This window comes from Heterocephalus glaber, unplaced genomic scaffold, assembly GCF_053883595.1.
Source record: "Heterocephalus glaber isolate CG9 unplaced genomic scaffold, H.glaber_assembly_v1.0 deba00001150, whole genome shotgun sequence".
NCBI lineage: Eukaryota > Metazoa > Chordata > Mammalia > Rodentia > Bathyergidae > Heterocephalus > Heterocephalus glaber.
In genome coordinates this window covers 516,730-537,377 of record NW_028258204.1, presented here as the reverse complement: position 1 = coordinate 537,377, position 20,648 = coordinate 516,730, and the positions used below count along the sequence as shown (strand labels likewise).

The 20,648-nt window shown below is 39.0% G+C and overlaps 1 protein-coding gene across 7 annotated transcripts in view; it reads right to left on the bottom strand.

The window, feature by feature from the left end:
- Positions 1-18,768, bottom strand: part of Mapk8 (mitogen-activated protein kinase 8) — a 97,800-nt gene extending 79,032 nt beyond the window's left edge. For 4 of the 7 annotated variants that reach the window (XM_087210582.1, XM_087210578.1, XM_087210581.1 and 1 more), the window contains exon 1: positions 18,590-18,768. The gene's annotated coding sequence lies outside the window, so the exon portion shown is untranslated. The remainder of the gene's footprint in view (positions 1-18,589) is intronic. The other 3 variants (XM_087210580.1, XM_087210579.1, XM_087210583.1) reach the window with 2 other exon arrangements.
- Between the last annotated feature and the right edge of the window lie 1,880 nt (positions 18,769-20,648).

Below are 20,648 nucleotides of genomic sequence, written 5' to 3'. Positions count from 1 at the left end.
AGCTAATACCATGAGGGGGAAAAGCAGAGGTAGGGACAATTGTAGTATGTTAATTAAAAGTGACTAAACCAACAACAAACATAATGCATTAACTGACTGAATCCTGGATAGAGAAAACCAGTCATAGACTGACCTTTTGCTGGAAAAAGAGCAGGACAACATGGAAGAATAGGACTCTCCAGTGACTGCACATCTACATTCCCCTACAGCCCACTGCAGAAACATCACTGTGAACTGTCCACAGATTTAATACCTTCACAAGAACTACAGAAGTAAGGTAAAAGATCACAGTGGCTGGTTGTAGTACAAACCGACCTTTTGAAGGAACAAATGGCAATACTTGAATTTAGATATTAAGGATTTTTTTTACCCTTAAGTATGATATACTTCAGAAGATGTGTTTATTTTTAGGAGATGCTTGCAAAATGTAGCATTCATGAGTCAAAGGCCACAAAAAAGAAAAAAGGGAAGGTGGGAGGAAGCGAAGGAAGGAAAAAGTTGCTATTGAGAGCGATATGCAGAGGACAAAATGCTAAAAACTACTGTATACAAGTGGCAGTATACAAGTGTTAACTATACCTATATCTGTATCTATAGAAATAGATACAGATATAGATACATTTTTTATTTTTTGGTACCGGGGATTGAACTCAGGTCCTGGTGCTTGCGAGGCAGGCAGTGGAACCACTGAGCTAAATCCCCGGCACTGTTAACTATATTTTAAAAATTTCTATTATAGACATTCTTAAGTTGGGAGAAGCATGGAAAATGATGACACATAAAAAGGCAAAAGGTGTGATCAGTTGTAAAGCACTAGAAAACAGTAATGGCTTCTGTGGACAGGTGTAACTCAGTCTCCTGTAACACATACACTGCACAAACTCTAGGAGACATGAAAAAAAGATAATCAATTTAAGATACAATTCTTATATTCCATAAGTTTAAAATATTAACCAAGACACTGCTGATAAAATCATCTGAAATAGAACATCTCTGATAGCTCTCGTTTTTCAAGAGAAGATAGAAAAGGCTGCAAAAGAAATACCGCTTCTCCTCTTCAAATCCAATCGTTGAAGTGTCAGGAACTTTGTAATTTTTCAGTTTAGGAAAAATGGAAATGGAAGATCAAGAACTTGAACGAACTCATAAAAACTTTAAATCCATTTATATACATATATGAAGGTAGTAATTGATCCCTAAATCAAAACTGGTAATATATTATGTATCTAACAGGTTCTATAGAATTAAATTCTCTCTTCAATCCCTTACTATACCAGTGGTTATGCTGCAGATATGGTCTGCTGTAAGATACAATTATTAGTCTAGCCCCAAAATTAACTCTCTCACTTAGGAAACCGGAGATAGATGTTTGCAAAGGGAAGGGAACCAAGAGATGGAGGGAGTAGGGAAGGAGGAGAGGGGAAGGAGAGGTAAAAAGAACTGAGTAGCATTATGTACTTGTACCAGCTCCCCATGATGAAAGTAATCATTATGTACTGCAAACATATACTGATGAATGTTTTAAAAATTAAGTAAAAATAACTCAAAGTTTATTGTGAGGTTTCTCTGTGGAACAATTTTAAAATTTTTACCCAACATGACTGCTCAATACCCCCTTCATAATACCTTGGATTCTATAGTGATGGCAAACCTTTTAGAGCTTTCAATGACAACAAATGGCCCACTATGACACTTGTGCCATAGGTTCGCCACCACTGCACAGCCTTTTAACTGTAACAACATGCCAATACAAGTATCACTTCCTTTTATGTGACTGCCCTTTCTCAGCAACAAACAAAAATGTTGCCCTACCTTTATCTCTCCTGAATTCTGCAAAAATACCTACTTTTCTCTGCTTTTTCTTCCCTTCTCTATTTCTGATCCTATTTTCCTCTTTTTCTGGTAACTGCTACAATGTGTAGAAACCAGCACACAAAATCTCACACCAAGGAAAAACTAAAACCCCATATACTAGAATTTCAAATAGGGAATCTTAGGACATAAAGCTAACAAATTACTTTCCTTACAAAGTTGAACTAGGTAATTCAGACCTACTCTCTTACTGAGAGCAACTAGAAAACTGGACACCACTCCAAGGCCCCAGGAGAAATTAGGAAAAAAAAATAAAATAAAAACCTCTCTGAAGGCATCACAGAAATAACAAGGCAGAAAAACAGCATAGACACCAAGCTCCAGAAATGTAAGGAAATCCTCAGCAGTGAGCCTGGCACCTGGAGCCATTTTTTCTCTAGGGGTATCTGCCAATGCCTGAAAGGTAGCTGCTGAGATGAACTTTCGTTTTGTTTTGTTTTTCTTTTAGTTCTTTTATTGGTACATTTTAGGTGTACAATTCGTTTACATTTATCATTGGGTGTTTGTACCTGTACATGATATATCTTGGTTCTTACTTTTTTTTCCCCCATTACCTGTGCACCCTTCACCCCCTCCACCCTTCCCTATTTACATAGATTTCATTTCCATTTTTTTTTTCTTTTCTTATAGTTTTTCCTTTCTCTCTTTTCCTTTTCCCTTCCCCTCCCTTCACTCCTTCATCTTTGGACCTTTTTTCCTATTTCAAATTATCAATTATTCATTTTAATCATTTTAACCCTTGTTTACACTATCAGTTTCTCAAACTAGTGAAACTATTCGGTATTTACACGTGTGTCCTATTTATTTCACTTAAGAGTATGGCCTCAATATGCATCCATTTAGCTATAGATAACTCTAGTTTTTCGTTCATTAAGGCAGAGTACTACTCCATTTTATAAAAAACCCCACATTTTCTTTATCCAGTTTCCAGTTGATGGGCACTTGGGTTGCTTCCAAGCTTCAGCTACTACAAACTGTGCTGCTATGAACATGGGTGCACATATATCGTTGTGGTATGATTCTTTTAATTCTTTTGGGAAGATACCCAGCAGGGGAATAGCTGGGTCAAATGGGACCTCTAGTCCTAGTTCTTTGAGGTATCTCCACACTGACTTCCACAGTGGTTGCACCAGTCTGCACTCCCACCAACAATGGAGAAGGGTTCCTTTTTCCCCACAACCCGCCAGCATTTGTTATTTGTCGATTTCTTTATAGCAGCCATTCTTTCTGGGGTGAGGTGGAATCTCAATGTTGTTTTCATCTGCATGAGATGAACTTTCAACAGATTTACAAGGGTAGGGAAGATTGAATACTGCCATTAAGACCCCAAGAAAGTGTGGGAGTGGGGAAATGGGCTGTTAATACCTCTGGCTTTATGTTGGAACTCCAAAGGGTCACATTCTAGGAGGGATAAAACACAAAATAGGCCAGGCTTTACAGACTTCCAGAGCCTCATTTTAAAATATCTTACTCTCTGACTGGATTACGATGATTCAGGACTGTTGGTACCACTAGCTAGCTTTCTGCCAAAAGTAAACAAAAATTCTCTCTAAAAGGAGATGCTCTCAAACATTAAATGACACCTCCATATACTTTTCATATATAATGCCATAATAAAAAACATCCACGTCACAAGACCAGGACATACAAGTGACGCAAAGCCTACAGAATCAGACCTTATAGAGGATCCAGATAATAAAGGCATTTCATACAGACACGCTTAATACATCAAACAAAATTTGTGTGTGTGTGGTTTTAAAAGACAATCACAAAAGACTGGCCCAGTGTAAAACACTAACTTCAAATTATACAACATTCCACAATGCTTGCATAAATTCCTCTCTTACTGCTGGTTCAGGAGTTCTCACAGCTGTTCTAAGCCTTTCTTTAGTCCACATGTACCTGAAAAAAATTTTATCTACTAAAGTAAGAAAAATCAGTCATCTAATCCAAAAGGAATTCATATACCCATAGGCAGGCCCTTTTACCTGCCTTATCTATTGGTTCCCTGTGAGGGAGACATCCCATTACACTGCTAAGAGAATGAACTGTTTCAGGGGGCTACCACATCTCAAGTCAGTTTTCCAAGATTTTACAATTTATTACATATACACACCTCTGTGTGTATCTATCTCTAAGTACACTCATACTTAATCGAAACAATTTCCAAAAAAAAAAAAAACTTCTGAGGTCCAGTACTCAATGCAATGAGGCTGACATAAAAATAGAACCAAGAGTCAAAAGAAATAAACATTAAAACAAATAAGAATGCCAAGACCATTAAGAGTGGTACTTTTCAATAAATGGTGCTAGGACAACTGCATATCCACATGCAAAAGAATGAAGTTTGACCCCTTTATCACATTCACACACACACAAAGGAATTCAAACAAATTTGCAAGAAAACACAGGGCTAATTGTCATGACTTTTGAGCTGGACAATGGTTTCTTACATAAGATACCAAAAGCACCATCAAACATAGATAAAATAGATTAATAGATAAAAACCACAGACATTTGATTTCATTAAAATTAAAATCTTTTGTGCTATAAACAATGCCAGCAAGAAAGTAAAAAGACAACCCCCAAAACAAGAGAAAATACTTACAATCACAGATCTGCTTAAGTATTTGTATGTAAAACTAACAATTTTTTTACACAGGCAAAGGATCTGAATAAATATTTCTCCCAGGAAGATATACAAATGGCCAATGCGCACATGAGAAGATACTCAACATCACTACCTACTGGGGAAATGCAAATCAATACTATTCAAGACAGACAACAACAAGCTTGAGTAGGATGCAGAGAAATTTGAACCTTTGCACCTTGCTGGCAGTTATGTCAAATGGTACCACCAGTTTTGAGAAATAGCTTGGTAGTTCCTCAAAATGTTAAACATTTGAGTCATCCATATGACCCAGTAATTTCACTCCTGAGTATATAACCAAGTTAAAAAAAAAATACAACACATAAAAACTTATGCACGAATGTTTATGACAGTATTAACTTTAGCCAAAAAGTGGAAACAATCCAAATGACCATCAAATGAACAGTAGATAAATAAAGTATGGAATACCTGAATAATGGAATATTAGGCAATAAAAAGGAACAGACTACTGATACATACTACATGATGAATGAATCTCAAAAAGCTTACAGTAAGTGCAATAAGCCAGTCACAAATGAAAATATACTATATAACAAACTATCCAAAATAGGCAACTCTACGGTGAAGAGAAGATTAAGTGGCTGCTTTGGAATGAGGTGGGGGAAGGGGAGAGTGAGTGATAATGAGCATGAGGTGCATTTCTGGGGGTTGACAAATATGTTCTAAAGCTGAACTGTGGTGATGGCTACATGAATGTTCAGTATGAAAAGCCCTTGAATTGTATACTTCAAATGGGTGAACTCTAATGGTATACGAATTATAACAAAACTGTTTAAAAAATTCTTAGTTCCTTATTACTTGTGATACACTCTGATTTTCTATTTAATTTCATTTGAAGAGTCCAATAACACTAGAACCAAAAACCATTCTCATCTATCATGAAGGCTAATCCCACTACACTTCAATCCTGCTTACTTCAGTTATAGGAAAAAGTTCAACTCTCCCTTAACTGCCATTCCCGTAATGCTCTATTCACCCTCCATTTTACCCAATTCCTCATCCCTAATTGCTTCACTTGGCCTTTTGAAATTGCTACTTTTTAAAAAGCAAACAACCATTTATACTGTATTTATGTTTTCTTATTGGCATCTATCCTTCCTTCAATTGTCCCTCATTCTTCAAGGACATTAGCAAGTGGTTCACTGAATACATCCTTAACTCTTATCACCATTTTCTGACTTCATCTTTCATGTAGATGGACCCTTTTAATTAGTCTCCTTCCCTTCCTTCCTCCTTCTGTGTGTTTGGGGGGTGGAAGTGGGGTGCCAGGGGATCAAACACAGGGCATCACTCATGTTAGGCAAGTAATCTACCCTGAGCTACATCCTAACGCCACTCTAATCCCTTGGCTTCCTCACATGCACAGATTTGTCCTTCATTTCCACCTTAGCAGTCCACACCCAAAAGCATCCTGGGTTTTATCAATGACAGGAACTATTACCCTTGTGAAACCTTTCTTTCAGGCATCCCCTTTTGATCATGACATCCAATCCTGCAGGTTCACTTACTTACCCTCCAGCCCCCTACAGTAATTTTAAATGAAAACTCCATTACCTTGGTGCTACCATATTCATACTACACATTCTCACCTCATCTCCTTTACTGACCAATGTTAGGTGTTATAATTCATCATTACTTCTCTAAGCATTCCCTTTAAGCTCTCTTTTTCCCTTGTCCACTTTTCCTTCTCTTAACTGACTTAATGTGATGTTTAGCTTTGTGTGTCAACTTGGCGACACTGCAGTATGCAGTCATTATATTGAACATAAATCCAGGTGATCCTATGAAGATGTTTTGTAGATGTGGTTAATATCTATAATGAGCTGATTTTAAGTACAGAAAGAAGATTATCCTTGATAATGATAATATGGTCAGGCCTCATTTAAGAAGTTGAAAGTCTTTAAAGTGAAAACAGGTTTCCGATAGGAAGATGATATCCTGCCTCAAGACCACAGCATTAGCTTGGTCCAAGAGTTTCCTGCCTATCTGCTCCACAGATTTCAGACTTGCAATCCTCACAATTCCTTGAAATCTCAGGTAGTCTATCCATCCATCTACATCTCCTACTGGTTGTTTCTCTGGACCATGATGACTGATACCCCTGGCAAACCTCACTCTGAATAAACCCAACTATCTGCCTTATCTGTACTCATATCTAATCAGTTAATGCTGGAAACAATCACAAATGCAGACTGATACCACTTTAAATTCAAGATTTCACGCCTTAAGTGAACAATCAATACCTCTTGGCAAACTGCTTCAAACTCCCCATACTCCCATCCCTTTCTGTGCATGTGAATCTCCTGTATCATTGAGAAAACAGAAGCCACAAGGGATGAAAGGCAGTAGTCTAAACTTCCATTTTCTAATCACCAAACTTCCCTGGAAGGATTTCTCTTCAAACTGTGTCTTAGAGACAGGAGCCAAACTGTCTCTTCCCTGTAATGTCTTTCCTGGACATTCTCCTTTTCTCACTGTTTGGACCCCATGTTTTCCTTTACCCATCCACTTCAAAACTATCTTGAAAAAATTGTCTACATCCATCAATCTGCACTTGCTCCTTTCTCACTCTTTAAAAAAAAAATGCATTAGGGGGCTGGGGATTTAGCTTAGTGGCACCGCACCTGCCTGGCAAGTGCAAGGTCCTGAGTTTGATTCCCAGGACCAAAAAAAAAAATCGCATTCACTGCTTTTTAACCAACTTCAATTTGGCTTTCTTCCCACTCTAATAAACCTGTTCATCAAGATCACCAACAACTTCTTACATAATTTATTTGTGCCTGTTTCCTCATCTATAAAATGGGAATAATGGTTCCTAGGATCATCATGGAGCATTTAAACACCACATGTAAAACATCAGAACAGTGCTTGTAGTACGATTAAACACTGAATATTTATTATGTTATTAGGATATTCTAGATTCTTGTTTTCCCTGAATTCTAATTTTTTGTTTCTACCTTACTCAACAACGTATGGGTCCTTGAATAGTAAACTGCTTCAGCTTTTTTTAGGGGGCAGGGTTCAAAGAGGAAAGACAAAATAAACTATGTACTCTCCATTAATAAGTGAGATCTCTACTGAATTACAGCTAGGGATCTTCAACCAAGTACTGCATAATTTCATAAAGATAAGTTACCGCAAACCTAGGGCCAAGGCACACTCCCTTCCCCTCCCCCATCTCCATGTCTTTCTGACCTGCTTATTTTTGTCAAGACCATTTTCTTTTTTCTTTTTTTGGTACTGGGGATCGAACTCAGGACCCTGCACTTGCAAGGCAGGCAGCAGAACCACTGCGCTAAATCCCCGGCCCTGTAAAAACCATTTTCTAAGCATTAACACCTTCTTTTTCACACACTTAATTCTCACTGCTCCAGATCTTGACCTCTAACTTGGCTGTATGTTCCCTGGCAGCAAATTAAGCTACATTTCTGGAAACTGTCTCTAGGTTCTGCTGCTACAGAAAGCAGTCCAAATGTGTCAAGTAAGACCCAAGGAAATTAAGAATTAGTAATTCTGCATTCCATATCAAATGATCACCAACTTGTCCATTTAAAAGAATTTATTTAAAATGTATTTACATTAGCTTTAGAGACAATTTCATACTACTCTAATACTTATATCTGCCCAATTTTTAATCTCTAATAACAATAATCTCACCCCAATTTCATTATTACTCATGTCTTACTTAAATATATAGATAAGATATTGTAGTTCTTGTTTTACATATTATGAAAGAAAACTGCAAACTTCTTAAATAACTGCTATCAATATCTAAAAGAAAAAATAGGGGTATAAAAGTTGGGGAGAGGAGGTAAAAATTCAAAGGAAACAAAAAAGTCGGCATGATTTATACCTAAAAAATAAAAAGGGGGCTTATAATTTAATATAGAAAATATTATCTATACACAAAATAAACAGCTTTCTTATATACAGAGAATAAGAAAATGAAAAAGATGCTATTTTCAACAGCAAGAAAAATGAGTGACACAAAAAATTTAAACATAGAAAACTGATAGGAAAAAAACTTTAAAATGCTTAGGGACTCCCCCAAAAAACTCCAACAAACATAAAGGTTAAGATTTCCACAATATCATAAACCTGTAAATTCTCGTATTAAAAAGTTCTAATGTCAAACTGAATCTATTAACTGACGTCAAACACAGTCAGGGACAAGTGAAGAAACTACCAACTTGAAAGGATATGGGGAAACTCAGTAATGGAAATGTTCTGTATCTTGACCTGAAAGTTACACCAGTGTATTTATATATATGCCAACTTCTGCTAGGCTGTTCAAGAATAATGTTTGTGCAGTGTACTGTAAGTAAATTTGACTTTGATAATGGAAAAAATCAAGTGATCTCAAAAGAAATGACAAAAAGATTGGCAGAGGAGGTGAATGGACTAGACAGGCTGATTCAAAAAGTTCATACAAAACAAACAAGGAAAAAAAAATCTGTAAAAGAAATCAAAGGGAATTAGTCCTAACAGAAAGCACAGTATAAGCTGTAATAATTAAAACAGGGCCAGTCGTGCAGAAAACACCGAATCAGCCCGCTGCAGACAGGTAGGTCTGTGGACGCGGTCCCGAGGTCGCCAGTCATGCTGAAAACACCGAATCAGAGGGCAGAGAAGCTAAGCGGGTCCCAGGACCGGGAAGGAACCTCCCCAGCCGCCATCCCAAGCTCCTAGGGCAGAGAAGCTGAGCTGGTCCCAGCACCCAGAAGGAAGCTCCCCCGCTGCCATCCCAAGCTCCTAGAGCAGAGAAGGTGAGCCGCGTGGGCACCAGAAGCACCCCACCCCCACCCCCCGTGGAAATGAGAAGACACATAAACAAGCCTCAAAAACAGACTTCTGGATCACCTAAAGCAACCCCAAAGGATGGAATAATCTGATACTCAACCACCTGGACTCTCTGAACTGGCAACAAAAGAGGATCTGGGAAAAATGAAATCAGAAATAATTACTCAGATAACAGCAAAGATTTTGCTCATGGTGCAGGACATGATTAATAAATCTAGAGAGGACACAGATAAAAAAAATAGAGGATCTGAGGAACATGATGGGATCCCAACATAGGAAACAAATGGAATCCATAACAGATACAAACAGATTTCTAGGAGATTAAAAACTCCATCAAAAGTCTTCAGAGCAGAATGAACCAATGTGAGGATAGAACTTCAGATATAGATGAAAAGATTGCAATTAGTGACCAGGAAAAGAAAAATTGCTTTAAAATTGTAAAGGAACACGAGAAATCAATCCAGCAGCTGCCAGACAATGCAAAGAAGAATAACATAAGGCTGATTGGAGTCAGTGAGGAAAGAGGAGAGAGTGCAGATGACATAAAAAACTGTTCACAGAAGTGATGGCAGAAAACGTCCCAAGGAGGGGAAAAGATCTTGACATACAGATAAGTGAGGCATATAGGACTCCAAATAGCCTTGATCAAAAAAAAAATCTACACACAGGCATATAATAGTTAGGATTCCAGAAATCCAACAGAAGAACAAAATTCTACAAGCAGTGAGAGAAAAGAAACAAATCACAAACAAAGGGAAGCCCATCAGAATCACAGCAGACTTCTCAATGCAAACCCTCAAGGCAAGAAGAGCTTGGAGTGATGTATTTCAAGCCCTACAGGAAAATAGCCTCCAACCCAGATTGATGTACCCTGCAAAACTATCTTTCAAAATTGATGGAGAAATAAGATACTTTCATGATAAAAAGCACCTCAGGAACTTCATGAATATCAAACTGGCACTCCAAAAAATTTTAGACAATACCCTAGGAAAAGACAATGAGGATCACAACCCCAGGAAACCCAGCAGAATGAATCCATTGGGCGTGACAAATTAAACGCAAAGGGGGAGAATCCAACAAAAAAGAAAAAGTCATGACAAGGCTTTTACAACTTTTGACTTCATCTCCCTAATGAGTGTATAATTCAATCTTCTTATTGTACTGATTAGTATTTTTCTGATTCTAGAGTTGCACACCATTCCTTGTGCTATACTGGCTATTTATCATCTTCTTATGTCTACATTTTAATTAGGTTGTCTATTAATGAGCTCTAAGAATTCTTCATATATTCTGCTCATAGGTTATATGCATTGTAAATATGGTCTGTTTAAGGACTACTTTTCATTTTAACGATGTCATTTAAAGTTCTAAATTTTGATGGAATCTCATTTATCAATTTTTTTCTTTTATACATCATGTTTTTTGTATACTAGGTAGTTCTTGCCTACCCTGAATTCATAAACATTTTCCCTTACAATTTCTTCTTAAAGTTTTATACTTTTAGGCTTTCTTATTTAGGTTCATAGATCCCTTCAAGTTATTTTCATGTATGGAAAAAAATGGTTGAGGTTAATTTTTTATAGACGGATACCAGGTGTTCTAGTGCCGTTTGCTGAAAACACTCTCTCTTCCTCAGCTCTTGAATTGAGTTTATATTCTATAAAATGCTAATGTTAAATAATCCTTCAAATCTCAAAAAAAAAAAAATTAAAACAGGGTGGCTTGGTTCCTAAACAGACAGATGAGTCAATGGAACAGAAATGGTACAATACACATGAAAATTCAGTAACTGATAAAGGTGGTATTTTTAAAAAGACCAACATGGACTGTTTATTAAATAACGTTAACATAACTCAACAGTCACCTGTTATAAATAAATAAATAAATAACACTTGGCTCACTCATACCATCTTAGGGTAGGAAAGGCAAACAGCAAATTAGGTTTAAAAAAAATCTCCAGAAATAGCATGGAATTAATTCCTGTCATGTAAAAATAAATACAATTTAAGAAAATGAGCAACAGAAAAATATGCAAGGATAGCAACAGTTCACAAAAAAGGAAATACAATTAACTCTTGAAAGATGTTCTATCTATCTCATTCATAATGGTGAACAGGAAAGAAGCAGTGTCCTTAGTGCTGGGAGAATATAACCTGGACAACCTCTACAGGCTGCACTTTAGCAATATAAGGCAAAACTACAAATGCACATATGCTCTGCCCTGATAATTACACCTCTAGAAATTTATCCTGTACATTTCTATGTAAGTATAAAATGATGCATACACAAGGTAATCCACTACACTACAGCTTTTGATAGCAAGACTCAAACCAACCTAAATGTACATAAAAAGGAGCTGATTAATTAAATGGTACATTTGTGTAATGGTGCTAAGAACTGAACATTTGTATGCCCCCTCCCATGCATATGTTGAAGCCCTAATATCCAATGTGATGGTATTCAGAGGTGTGGGCTGTGGGAAGTAACAAGGTTTCCAGGAGATCATAAAGGTGGGGACCACAATGAAATTAGTGTCCAAAGACACCAGAGCTCTCTGTGACCACATGAGGATGCAGGTAGAAGGCAGGGGTCTACTAGGGAACTGAGCTGGTCAAATGAAGAGGAGGCCCTCACCAGGTAACCAAGCTGCTTAGTATCCTGCCCTTGAGCTTCCCAGCTTCTTGAATTGTGTGAGAAAGACATTTCTTTTGTTCAAGCCACCTATTTCATGATATTGTGCTATATCAGCCCAAACTGATTGACAAACAGAATACCAGGAGGTTTAAAAAGAGAGAAGTGGAGGGAGAAGGAAACATGCTTTTTACAGTACATAACAGAAAATAATCTCTAAACTATATTGAGAATAAAGGCAATGGGCAGTGTACATTGTATCCAACAACTTGGATTGGGGAAGGGGGAAGAGAATACACACTACATATGTGAGGAATAGTTAATGACTGGCAAGACCAAAATCTATTCAAACTAGAAGATGTTTTTTAAAAAAGTTTAGTACAAACATATTTGGCAGCCAAATTTGACAGGAACTGGCAAAAAGGGCTTTATAAGCTCTATCCGTCCCACTTGATGTACTATTTGTATTTTCAATAGGGAATCATTGTTTTTGATTACCATTTCCCATTAAGGATTTTGGTTAATATGGTAGATACACTATACTATCTTTCTACAATTGCAAAAAAAAAATATTCTGAAATACATCTAGATCAAGGGTTTTGGACAAAGATTTATACAGCTGCATTACTTTTGCAAATATAACCTATCTCTGGAAGGAGTCACACTAAACACTGTTTCCTGGTGGAGGAACTGGTGGCTGTACAGAATGAAAAGGAGATTCTTTATCTCTTTTTCAATCTTTGGAACTCTGAATCAAAGTGAATACAGTACTTAGTCAAAATGAAAATAAAATGTAAATAAATCTTTTAATTCTCAGTAGTAGATGGGACAATACTAGGTACTTTGGGTTTTGTTTGGTGACTGAAAAAGTGATGCTCTCTCAAGTCACCAAGAAATCTAGCAGTAACTTTCCTTCATTTCAACTTTGGTTGACCCAAGTAGCATCTGAGTCATGAGCCACCCTCTCTGGAGCAAGTCTGAGAATGGTGACTTTCTATCCCATCAAAAATTTTTAGCAAATAGCAATTTCCCAATATTTTTGATGCCTCCTGCCAACCAAAGCAGGGGTGCGTGTGGCTGGTTTTTTGTCCAGTGTCCTCAGAAACATGAGGGGGTGACAGTCTGGGACATCTCAGCAGGAGATGTGAACTAGTGAAGCCTGTATTTCTCATTACTAGACAAAGATTAAACATAAGAAAGTGCTCCCAGCACAAATCTAGCCTTAAGTTTTCAGAGTCAACATACAAGTTTGAGGACTCCAATTGGTATCTGAGTAGCTATAATTTACTTCTCATACTTTTACTCTGCCTCCTCTGTGCTACACTCTCAATGACAACCAAAGTTTAGAAAAGACATCTTGCTTTCTGCAGTCTATCAAAGTGTTATTTTTAAAAGCCAGGCAAGAGATGCTAAGATTTGGAAATCCCCAAATGTCCCAATGACAAAAGAAATTCCTAGTGAAATGACTAACAATATTTGCTTCCTTGTTAGAAATCGTGCATTTACATTTGTCCTTATTTCCTATCAAAGTTATAAGTAGATCACTGAAGGTACAGACTGACTTAGATTTCAGTGTAGAAGTCAGTTTCCCATGTCACTAACTGGAGTGGCAGAGTGGTTTCTCAATATACAGCACATTTTGAAAATCAGTGTCATCATGTCATAGTTCCTAACCTCAAGAAGGATCAAGAAATGTACCACAGAAACTAACCAAAAACTTAGAAATTCTAAAAAATGCTTAATGAACTGTTAATGGGTACAAGGCAGTTCCGTGACAAAATCCCAATAAAATTAAAATTAAAAGATACGATCAGGTGAAGGTGTAACTCAGTGGTACAGTCCCTATCTAGCAAGCACAAGGCCCTGGGTTCAATCCTCAGTACCAAAAAATAAAAATAAAATAAAGGGAAAAAAAGAGAAGAAGATATGATAGCATTCCATTTTCTTCAAATGGGTTACATAATAAAGCTATTCTCAGCTCCTAAATTCCCATTCCTTTAGATATTAAAACAAACCTAGGAATGCTTAGGCAATTCTCTGCTGGGGGAAAGGGTAAAAAAAAAAAAAAAAGGTGAAATAAAGTTGTATCAGAGAATGTGGCAAGTACCATGTGGCAAGTACCATCCTTTCAACGGATGTTTTTGAAATAGTTTCAAATTTTAAGGCAGAGAGGATTCCTGGGTTCAAATGTTAACATAAATAACCTCGGTCAATTCAGATTAGACGAGATGATCAAATTTTAATAACTCCCTGACCCCTGCCAGAAATGTAAAGGAAACAACTGGTGTGTTCTGAAGAATTGGAATATAAACTGCATATTAAAATTATTTTAAATTTACCGGGCATTTTGTTCCAAGTTAAAAATATGTGAAAACAATAACTAAAATGTCCTGAATACTTCCATCTACCAACCAGGCACATCAGTCCCAGGCACTCCACATGCAGTACCTTGTTTAACCCTCACAGCTTTATAAGGTGATGTGCTATTACCAATCTCATTTGACAGATAAGTCAAATACATTTTATAACCTGAACAAGCTTATGTCTCATAATCAGATGTGGAGCATGGATTAGAGCTCAGGGCTAGCCCTAAAGCCCATCCTAGGCACCTGTAGGTTTGAGTCCCCTAGCTTTCTAAAGAACAGCAGATTTTAATCAAGTCTGATGTAATACTTACTAAAGGGAAATAGGAAACATAAATATCAGTTATATCTGTAATATTACACGCTACTTTGAAAAATAATGGCAGCTAATAAATTCTCTGAAAGGCCTTACGCATACACAATTTTAAAAAACACATTTCAGTGAAATTTGGCCTGCTCAGAGATTTACAGTGGGCTTTTTGTTTGGGAGAAGCCCCCTTACACATCTTTTAAAAGACAATAATAATGTTTAGATATGCCTTAAATTGCATCCTTGATCATAAGCTTGAGGCTAATGAACTCTTCACTTTCACATCTTCCATAGTCTCTGAAAAAATGTCACTGAGTCTCAGAAGACACGGTGCCTAATGATCAAAATCTACCGTTCACAGAACCTCTAGCTTATTAGTGAAGCTTTTGTTTTATAAGTCCAGAGATATTAGAGAAAAAGAGTAACAATTTTCTGTGCTTCTGAAAATACAAGGTAATTTTGATTGTCATCCCCACCCCTATCCCACTGCAGTGCAGGGGGTCCTGCCCAGGGGCTTGAACATGTTAGGCAGACATTTTACCACTGAGCAGCTCTTTGACTGCTGTCAATGACTGGAGCTCATGATAATCACCCTACATGGTCTCTTTATAAACAGTCTGTGAAGAACCACATAACTGGGGAACAGCCTTCTATAAAACAAGGAGTTCTGACAGCCTCCCTTTACAGTTCTAAAATCAGAATGGTTAAACAACTTGCCTAAGGCTCCAGAGCTTGTTGATGATAAAAGTCCAAAGTGAACCCAGGACTGATACCTGGACTGCTTTAGTTCCACTGTAGCCTTAAATGACAGAATGACTCTTATTTCAATACTCATGTCACCTTTTAGATAATAGATTCTCTTGAATCAGAATTCAGTTTTTAAATCAAAGTTAAAAGTAACTTGCATTGGAGCAAGAATGTAAAGCTTCCAAAACGTTCAGGTAAAGAGCTCATGATTAAGACAATAACCACAGTTCAACGAAACAGGCAAATGAGTCACATCTAAAGCTATTTGGTTATAATGACTTCCTTACACTACATGAATCAGAAAGGCTACTACCCAATACCCTTGTCTTGACCAGAGACTTAAGAGAGCTTCCACAGGTGCAACAAAGCATCTCAATCATGTAGATGATTCAAATGTCAAAACTCAACTCACTGCCAAAACAACCAACTAGAAGTAGGCTCCTATTCAACAATCTCTTAAATACCACTAGGATAGTTATGGACTAGTTATTTAACAACAAATTAATTTATTTCACTGAGCACCAGTATCTTAAGGTAATCTTCATATTAGGCATAGAGCAAATAGTTAAAATTTGAACCTCAATTTTAATACAATTTATTCTTATAGTAATTTCCAAGTGGCCTTTCCCTCAGGACCTAAAGGAATATGAAAGATATAGTTTTCCATTGTGCCAGGATACTTAAAGGGAGACCTTTTCAAACGCATTCAAGAAATATATTTCCTAACAGACTCTTCTCTTTTCCTTTAAAACATAATTTAGAATAGAATGTGGAGTGACTGCTAATGGGCATGGGGTTTCTTCTTGGGGTGATGACAAGATTCTGGAACTAAACAGTGGTAATCAATGTACAACTCTGAAAATATTTAAAACCAAGGAAATGTACACAACACAAGGGTGAATTTAATGATACATAAATCTCAATAAAGCTGTTATTTTCAAAAACCAACAATATGTAGTAAACAGAACATTAACTCTGGTTCTGAACACAAACTGTGAGCTAACACAAAAAGGTGTTTGTTTTTTTTTTTAAATCAATAATCCTACTGAAATCTAACATACCTTAACTAGGTAAAGCAATTAAAGTTTGGTGTCTGAAGATTTTTAACACTTATGTTAAAAGGATATTAATTTTATTTCTTCAGTTCTACTTAGATCAAATAAGTTCACTTTAAATTCCTTCATATCCAAAACAAATGCTAACACATATTAAATAGTGAAATGGAAAAGTGCTACAACTTGAATAAACAGGTATTACTGAATTTCAGGCCCATATACTTTACCAACAATAACAGCACATGACAACGTTTCTAGTAAGCATTTCTAAAATGTAATTAGAAATTAAGTGTTTTTAATAAAACATTTATGCAGGTTGTTTCTTTTGTTTTACTTTACTAGTTAAAACAAAGGAGTCATCAAAAACCTTTCAAATAATATTCACAAAATAACAACAGTCATACGAAATACAGTACCACCATACAAGTCTGTACGTGCACATATACACACAGGTTGAGTATCACTTTTCTAAATGCTTAGGACCAGAAGTGATTCAGATTTTGGAGCAGTTGGAATTCTCACCATGAGGATACTCAACTGATTACACATAAAAACACACGTCTCATAACATACATTCCTTTAGTAATCATACTAAAAACATTTAGACAAGGTTTTGCTTTGGAATAGCCTAGAAATGCCAGGACGAAAACTGACACCGAAGTGACTCAAAAGCCCTGTTGTCACAACAGATAATGTACTATACGAACCGATTAGTCAGCCATCTGGAAGTGACAGTCTACATGAAGCATCCAAACTCCAAGGAGAATATTAAGTTTTCTGTAAATGCTCAATTTTAAGTATTCACAATTATAAAGAGCTTTTCCTCAATCCAACTTCTTCTGAACACTTACTATACTCCAGGCTGTAACAGAGCTGCAAGCTAGGCCTGCCCTCAAGAAATCCTAACTCAACTGCTTACTTTGTGCCTCCAAGAGCTTGTTCACTCAGAGCATCTGACCTCCTACGGTTTAAGGGTAAGCCCGGCAGGGGAATATGAGTAACTATACAGGTAACTGCCAGAACGGAACAAATATATTTGGAAATAAAAGCTGCTGTACATTTAGACCAAATCCAACTCTACTTACTAATATAAAATTGCTCCTGAAGTTCCAGAGACACACTGCTAAAAAACAGTAAAATGAGCCAGAGTATATAACTCTACCTTCTCTAAGACACCCACCTTATATAATCATCTTATTTAAAGGCACATCTATTACATTTCAGTTAAAGTATCCTCTTCCATTTAGGGATATTTCTCTTTACCTTCAAACCTCTCTGATTGGACACAGTACTGAACAGCTGCCGAATGAATGAATGAAATAAACAGATGTTCTCATGGCCAAGGAGGTATACACTGGATGTTTATCTCAAAACAATGGGCTGACAGGCCAGAATTCTTCCGGGAACATCACTGAATTTCAGAGGTAAAAATAGTAACCATTGGAGACTGTCCGATGCTGTGTAGTCAACGGATTACTAAATTTACAATAAAGATGGGGAACTTTCGAAAATGAAAAGAGAGAACTGTACTTTGAAATGGTCTTGGTTCTGCCACTTCTGGATGGGGAACCCAAATGCAAGACAAAGAGCCCAAGGAACTGAAAGAGTCAAAAGGTCGCGGCCGAGTAACTTCCAGTCTAGAAAGGCGCGCCGGCCCCCGCAGCCCGGCAAGCGGGACACGCACCCCGCACCCGGGTCGGGTCCCCGCAGCCCAGGCCGGAGCATCGCATCCTCCTCGCGCTGTAGATGCCCGCGTCCGCACAAAGGAGCTTCCGCGAGCTAGACGCGGAACCCGCGGGCGCCGGGCGGGCGTGGGGACCCGACGACGCGAGCGCGGTCCCGACCTTCGCCCAAGTGTTCCCAACTTGCCACCCGCCAGCTCCATTTTCTACTCGCGACGTGGACGCGGGACCTGAATGGGGCGGGGGCGGTGCTGGGGCGGCAGCCGGGGTCCCACGTCCCCCGCACCCCGCCCGGGCCGCTATTGTTCCTGCGCCCCCGCCCGCCCGCTGGCCCGCCGGCCCGCCGCCCCCACCCGGAGGGGTCACGGCCGAGAAGAAGGCGGCGGCGGCCACACAATAACATCAACACGGCGGGCCCTCTGCCCCCGCCCCTGGAGTCCAGCACCCGCCGCACTCACCCGGCCGCGCAGCGAGCGACTACGCGGAAGCCTGCCGGGAGCGCAGGCACCTTCAGGACGGTGGCCGCGGCCGTTAACCAGCGCTGCTCTCAGGTCCGCGCTCCGGGCCGCGTCGTCCGCCCTCGGCCACTCCGCTGAGTAACAGGGACGCGGGCCGTCACCGCGCACGCCCGCCCACGTCATCGCGCAAGCTCCGCCCCCGCACCGCCCCAGCGGGCCTCGGGGCGGGGCAGCCCAGGGCCCGGATTGCGGGGGCGGGGCCCACAACCTGGGGGTGTGGCTACACTCGCGGGTTCAGAGGACCTGCGGAGGTAGCCTGGAGACGGAGTCCGACCGGAGGTGAGATTGGTGGGCAAGGGGCGTGACCTGCGCCGGCTCGTGGCGGCGCTTGGCCCCGAGTCACCAGTCTGGCAGGCAGTGTCCCGCTAGTCAAAGCCGCGCCTCCTGGGCCCTCGCCTCGGGAATTGAAGGTCAGACGTTGGGCCAGGCCCGCCAGGCGAGTAGACTCACCTGCCAGGGCACACACCTGAGAGACGAAGAGCTTCCTGACTCGAGGGACAGGGTGTTCAGTTCTGAGGACTCTTGCCCGCAGCGCTGTCACTACACTCAAAGAAATGTTCTTTTCATCTCCCCAGGAAAGCTGCCTTCCGTGTCTCCAAAATCCATCTCCTTCCAGGTTCCTTGAATTACTCAATTTCACTCTGAGGCCCCACAATGCGTTCAAATATTGTAGAAGCCGTCAACTGACAAACCCTGGAATACCCAACAATGAGGGAGAGGCATTTAAATTGCTATTATCCCTGCAGTAGGGTATATGTTAGCACTTTAAACGCCATATGTTCTAGGAATTCTCACCAAGATGAGAAAACGTTCACAATGTATCATTAAGAAAGAAGCAAGAAAAAAAACAAAGCAAGAAACAAGTATATATAGAATGATCCCACTTATGAACCATATATATGGAGCAAAAAAATACATAGACAGTCCTGGAAGATACATGCCAAATAACGGTGGTTCATCATTTCACTATAGAAGGAAAGGTGATTTGGTTCTCTCTTTTGAGTATTTTCCTATGGTTTCCAAAAGAAACAACTATGCTCACAGAGAATTGTTACTTTATTATTGAATACATAAATATTTGTTGAACAAGTAAATTCCGGTAGACTATTTTCCTATTACATGTTAGGTTGGCCCATTTCTAGCGACTCCGAAATGGAATGCACATTCATTCATTCTCTCCCCATTTCTTCCTCCCCTTTCAAGTTCCTGTACCTCTTTCTTTCCTTTTTTTCCAGTAAATATTTATCATGTGCTCATTGTCTGCCAGCAATGTGCTAGAAGCAGCAATACAACGGAGGTTACAGACTTCATCCTTCTCATATAAAAAGGATGAGTTTAAAAAGAAAATCACCACTGTTATAATGCAAAATGGTAAGGATACATAGTCTTATAAAACTAATCAATGTATTTAATGAGACCAGAAAAGTTTTCTCTGAGAAGCTGCTGCTTGAGTTGTCAATAGGTTTGACTAGACAGAGAGTATTTCTGAGAAATTAAGTTGGTATCCAAGGGTCCTGTGATGAAAAAGGGTAGGTAGGAAAAACTGAAGCAAAGCCAGATTTGCTGGAAGAGCAAGGAAGTAGGAGCCGTGAGATGAAATTGAAAAGACTGGTAAAGTGACAAAAATGGAAGAACCATACTGGCCGTCTTGGAAATCTTTTTATCTTAAATGCAAAGTGAATACCCTGGCATGCTCAGCAAAGGAGGTGGCATGCTCAGAATGGCATCTTAGAAAGACTTCTCATAGGAAAGAGGCCAGGAGGATTCAGGAGTGGTCTCCATGGCAAGAGGTAAAATCCTGGTCTAGGCAGGATGATAATCCTGGAAACAGTAAATGAAAGGGTCTGAGGACCGTTTGGCAGAATTTGTGCGTTTTTGTGAAGGATGAAGCTAGGTGGGGCAGTGAAAGAGGAGTCCTCAAGGAACATGCATAGGCTTCTGCCTTGTGGCCAAGGATGGACATGGGTGCTGGTTCGCCCAGATGGAAGTCTTAGGAAAG